The sequence below is a fragment of the Giraffa tippelskirchi genome, chromosome 2 (genome assembly GCF_054371585.1).
Source record: "Giraffa tippelskirchi isolate mGirTip1 chromosome 2, T2T-mGirTip1v1.2.pri, whole genome shotgun sequence".
NCBI lineage: Eukaryota > Metazoa > Chordata > Mammalia > Artiodactyla > Giraffidae > Giraffa > Giraffa tippelskirchi.
The window spans coordinates 57,382,068-57,388,067 of NC_137276.1; positions in this window are offsets into that span (position 1 = coordinate 57,382,068).

A 6,000-nucleotide genomic window follows, 5' to 3' on the forward strand; every position below is an offset into this window, starting at 1 on the left:
TGTTGTGTTAATGGGTGTCTGTCTTCACTTGACCTGGTATCTCCTCATAGGCAAGAGCATACAAAACCCAAAATAGGTTTCAAAATGTGATAAGATTTCATTGAAACAAGAGGACACAATTACCAATGCATTCTACTGGGCAAATAATTATTCTAGTTTCCCTTTGCTGCATTTGGAGTCAAATCTAAACAAAGTGACTCCTGTGAACCAAGTATTTATCTTTTTTGTATTTTTGCATTTTAATACAATTTTAAAAGTTACTTTCCACTCACAGGTGTTACACAATATTGGCTGTATTCCCCATGTTGTACAACACAACCTTGAGCCTATCATCTTACATCCAGTAGTTTCTACCTCCAACTCCCACACCTCTATATTGCCCTCACCCCTCTCCCAACTGATAACTAAGAGGTGAGGATGGGCAGAGAGAGGCAGAAGCCAGGGAGGTGGTACAAGTTTGCCTATACCCACCCAGTCCTTCTCAAGTCAATTCAGAATTCTCTGCAGAAAAATATGCCCCCCTTGGGCTTAACTAGACCCAGTTGTTTTTCTTATTTGCAATAAAAACAGGCTGCCCTAAACTCCCTTGATAAGAGTGACCAGGCATGGTCTTTGTACTGGAGAGCTGTTTGCTCACTATTGTGTAATTGTTTATATTTCAGAAACTGCCAGGAATTGGGGATATTTTCAGTAACAGGAGAAAGATCGTAGCAGGAGTTTGAGCTGCATGCTGTTGAGAGGTGTGGCTTTGTTTTCAGATGTGCTGTCCCATGTATGACACACTGTGGCCGCAAGTGTTGGAAAGAGGGGTGCAGCATGGGGCTCTTATTCAGAAAGGGCCAGTGAGGGCAGTCCCTCTGATCCCTGGGAACAAAGGAAAGAGTGGCTGGTTTCCTGTCTGGAGGAGGGGTATTCACCACCCTCTCCCATGAGCCTGTGTTTCATTCAGGCCTCATCCCAATTTCTGAAGTACAGATGTTGTTTTAAATTTTTCTTTGCAGTACATTGTCAGTGTAATCAACTAAGTATACAGAGGCATTGGTCTAAAAATTTACAAGCCAAAAGTGTAAGTTCTGGGGTCAGATGGCCTTTTTCATGAGTGATTTGCAGCGCCAGCGCTCCTAATCTCGGAGGGAGAGCAGTGAGCGCTCCTGAAGGGATATCTTAGTTCCCTGCCCAGGGATGGAACCTGGGTACCCTGGATGGAACCCCAGGAACCCTAGTCAACACACCCCCAGGGACTAAAAGCTAGAAGCAAAGTGACTCCGGCTCTTTCCCCCATTTGAAAGCAAGAATGTTTCAAGGAGGCAAAAACTGTAAATTAGATAAAAAGTTTATGATTAGAGACACGGCACAATGCATGGCCGAGCACACAGAGAAGCAGGTTGTTTATTTAAGACAGAAGCAAGGCAGAAATACGCCCCCAGAGAGAAAGGGTCTGGGCATCCTCTCTAATGAGAAGTGCAGTAAGTCAGAGCTAAGCAGAGACACACACCCGTGGTGGAGTGTGGACGTCCTGAACGAGGGGAACGCAGTAAAGAAGTGACATAAATGACTTATATAGGACAGTCCTTCAGGGTCTTTGTTTACCTTTGGCCAATTATCTTGTTAATTTCTTCACACCTGACTCGTCCATGGACCCTCAAAAGGTACATGTGAAACTGTTTTCTAAGATCCCACCACAGAGGCCTATGGGTGCACGTCCACACTTACAATGGGGTGGAACCCCCTCCCTTTTCGACTCCCGAGAAGCCTTCCTGTGCATGTGTAGACAGGGAAGTCTTTGTTGAACTCAAGAGTGGGCATCTTATCTCTTTGTTTTAGCAGAGCTCAGCCTTTGCCGCTAGCTTTGTCCTTGAAGTGTCTGGGTGTGAACAAAGCTTGAATATTACTCAACTTGACAAACACTAGGTGTCCAGCCCAGAGGCACACTATCTCCTACCTTCCTAAGAGTAGGTTCCTTTCCTCTCTGTGTCTTGGTTTCCATGTCTGTAAAATGAGAAGGGTTTGCCTAGATTATCCCTGAGGCAGAGTGAAGATGAACATCCCTTGAACTTAAAGGCAGGAAGAGGTTGGGGGATGAATCTGAACATGGCTGGACACCCTTTCTGCCTGAAACTTTAGAAGGGATTAAAATTGTGCAGATGGTACATTCTCTGATGAGCCATCCACAGTCACACTGTCACAGGAAGAAAGAGATCCTGGGTGGTCAAGGTCAAGGGTGAGGAGATTCTACTGGGTGTAAGGCCATTCAATATGGCCAGAGAGGCTAGTACCTCCCTCCCAGCAAAGGGCAACCACGATGACCTCCAAGCCCCAGGGCTACAGATTGCATTTGTGAGAGGATTCTGGGGTTTGGGGAGAGGTCCAAACAGGGGTCTACCTGAGGGAGGCATCAATAGAAGGAATTTGAAACCATGGGAGAGAATGAGCCCAAGCCTAGGGTGAGTGCAAGGAGAGAAGGGAGCCAGAGCTGAGGATCCTGCTCCTCTCTGTGGAGTGTCAGGAGTGGAGGAGAGGTGAGAGAAAGAGACTGAAGGATAAGAAGAGCAAAGGACAGGGAAGCCTGGTGTGCTACAGTCCATGGGGTCACAAAGAGGCAGATATGGCTGAGAAACTGAGCAACAACAACACTTTCAGACATGGAAAGATCCCAGCTTGCTCCCATGATGTCAGCTGGCATTATGAGGGTCATAACATCTTTTGACAAGAGGCCCACAGCTCTGGCTTCACTTGGTATCTAGGCTACTAAACTAGGGTCATGGCTATTATGGCTGGGGTGGGGCTGATATGACTGGAGATCCATGTTGACATTTGCTCATGACTGACGGTGTAGGAGGGAGAGACCTCTATGTTCAAGAATAGTTAAAATCCTTTATTTTTTGAAATACTTGCCTCATTCCTCTGCTTTAATCAGACTGTGTCTGTAGAGCCCAAGTGACTCTCCTTACTTATTCTCTGTGCTGGAGAGATGCAAACCAGACTCCCATGGCCCATGGTGCAGGTTGATCTGAAGCTTCTTCCTAGGCTTTGGGGTCTCAGCATTTGTGGACTTCAGCAACACAGGAGTATTTTTTCTTCCTATAGAGTCACAAAGTTCCCCTTGTCAAGAAATAGGCATGGCTTACATATTGGGATGAGTAGTGATCACCCACAGAGCATTTTCTTAGACCAGAATGACCTCCCATGCATCCCATGTCCATGTTGGACTATGTGGTTCCAGAGTGAGTTGACTGGATGAGAGGTGGGCATCTGAGATAGGTAGATGCGTTTCCACATAGTTTGGAATTGATGTCAAGCAACAGAGCAAGAGTTTCTGATCTCTATGATCTTGAGACCTGGACACAGAGGAAGCTGATGTGTAAATAAGGGAAAGAGGTGAGGATGAGCAGAGAGAGGCAGAAGCCAGAGAGGTAGCACAAGGTTGCCTGTGCCTGCCAGTCCTTCTAAAGTCAATTCAGAATTCTCTGTTCTCAGAAAAAAATGCCTCCCTTGGACTCAACAAGATCCAGTTGTTTGTCTTATATGTGATAAAAACAGGCTGCTCTAAACTCCCTTGATAAGAATGACCAGGCATGGCCTTTGTATTGAAGAGCTGTTTGCTCATTACTGTTTATATTTTGGATACTATCAGAGATTGAGGATATTTTCAGTAACAGGAGAAAGATCTTAGCGGGAGCCTGAGCTGCATACATGCTGTTGAGAGGTGTGGCTTTGTTTTCAGACATGCTGTCCCATATACTCACTGTGGCTGCAAGTGTGTTGGGGAGAGGGCTGGGACTCGGGGGTCCTATTCAGAAAGGGCCAGAGAGGTCAGTCCTCCTGGTCCCTGGGAACAAAGGAAAGAGTGGCTGGTTTCCTGTCTAGAGGAGGGGTATTCATCCCTTCTTTCCATGAACCTGTGGTTCCTTCAGGCCTCATTCCAATTTCTGAAGTACAGATGTCGTTTAAATTTTTCTTTGCAGTGTGTTCAGTCACCCACTTGGGTCTGACTCTTTGCAACCCCATGGCCTACAGCACACCAGGCCATCCTGTCCCTCACCATCTCCCGAAATTTGTCCAAGTTCAAGTCCATTGCATCGGTGATGCCATCCAGCCATCTCATCCTCTGACACCCTCCTCTCCTTCTGCCCTCAATCTTTCCCAGCATCGGGGACTTTCCCATAGAGTCGGCCATTTGCATCAGATGACCAAACTACTGGAGCTTAATCATCAGTCTTTCCAATGAGTATTCAGAGTTGATTTTGCTTAAGATTGACTGGTTTGATCTCCTTGCTGTCCAAGCGACTTTCAGGAGTCTTCTCTAGCACCACAGTTTGAAGGCATCAATTCTTTGGCATTCTGCTTCTTTATGATCCAGGTTTCACAACTGTTGATGACCACTGGAACAACCATAGCCTTGACTATATGGACCTTGTTGGCAGAGTAATGTCTCTGTTTTCAGCACACTGTCTAGGTTTGTCATAGCTTTCCTGCTAAGAAGAAATCGTCTTCTGATTTCATGGCTCCAGTCATCATGTGCAGTGATCTTAGAGCCCAAGAAGAGGAAATCTGTCACTACTTCCACCTTTTCCCCTTCTATTTGCCATAAAGTAATGGGGCTGGATGTCATGATTTTAGTTTTTTGTTTTTTTTTTTAATATTTAGTTCTAAGCTGGCTCTTTCACTCTCTTCCTTCACTCTCATCAAGAGGCTCTTTAGTTCTTTGCTTTCTGCCAATAGAGTGGTATCATCGCATATCTGAGGTAGTGATCGCATATCTGAAGTACTGATTCATTCAAGGTCAGGAGGGGCCGTCGTGAGTAGATACCCCTTGTCCAAGGTAAGGAGCAACGGCTGTACTTTGCTGGAGCAGCCGTGAAGAAATACCCCACGTCCAAGGTAAGAGAAACCCAAGTAGGACGGTAGGTGTTGTGAGGGCATCAGAGGGCAGACACACTGAAACTAAAATTACAGAAAACTAGCTAATCTGATCACACGGACCACAGCCTTGTCTATCTCAATGAAACTAAGCCATGCTATGTGGGGCCACCCAAGACGGATGGGTCATGGTGGAGAGGTCTGACAGATTGTGGTCCACTGGAGAAGGGCATGGCAAACCACTTCAGTATTCTTGCCTTGAGAACCCCATGAACAGTGTGAAAAGGCAAAAAGATAGGACACTGAAAGATGAACTCCCCAGGTTAGTAAGTGCCCAATATGCTACTGGAGATCAGTGGAGAAATAACTCCAGAAAGAATGATGGGATGGAGCCAAAGCAAAAATGATACCACGCTGTGGATGTGACTGGTGATAGAAGCAAAGTCCGATGCTGTAAAGAGCAATATTGCACAGGAACCTGGAATGTTAGGTCTGTGAATCAAGGCAAATTGGAAGTGGCCAAACAGGAGATGGCAAGAGTGAACGTCGACATTCTAGGAATCAGCGAACTAAGATGGACTGGAATGGGTGAATTTAACTCAGATGACCATTAAATCTACTACTGTGGGCAAGAATCCCTTAGAAGAAATGGAGTAGCCATCATGGTCAACAGAAGAGTCCGAAAGGCAGTACTTGGATGCAATCTCAAAAACGATAGAATGATCTCTGTTCATTTCCAAGGCAAACCATTCAATATCACAGTAATCCAAGTCTATGCCCTGACCAGTAACGCTGAAGAAGCTGAAGCTGAACGGTTCTATGAAGACCTAAAAGACCTTCTAGAACTAACATCCCCAAAAGATGTCCTTTTCATTATAGGGGAATGGAATACAAAAGTAGGAAGTCAAGAAACACCTGGAGTAACAGGCAAGTTTGGCCTTGGAGTACAGAATGAAGCAGGGCAAAGGCTAATAGAGTTTTGCCAAGAGAACGCACTGGTCATAGCAAACACCCTCTTCCAACCACACAAGCGAAGACTCTACACGTGGACATCACCAGATGGTCAACACCAAAATCAGATTGATTATATTCTTTGCAGCCAAAGATGGAGAAACTCTATACAGTCAGCAAAAACAAGAC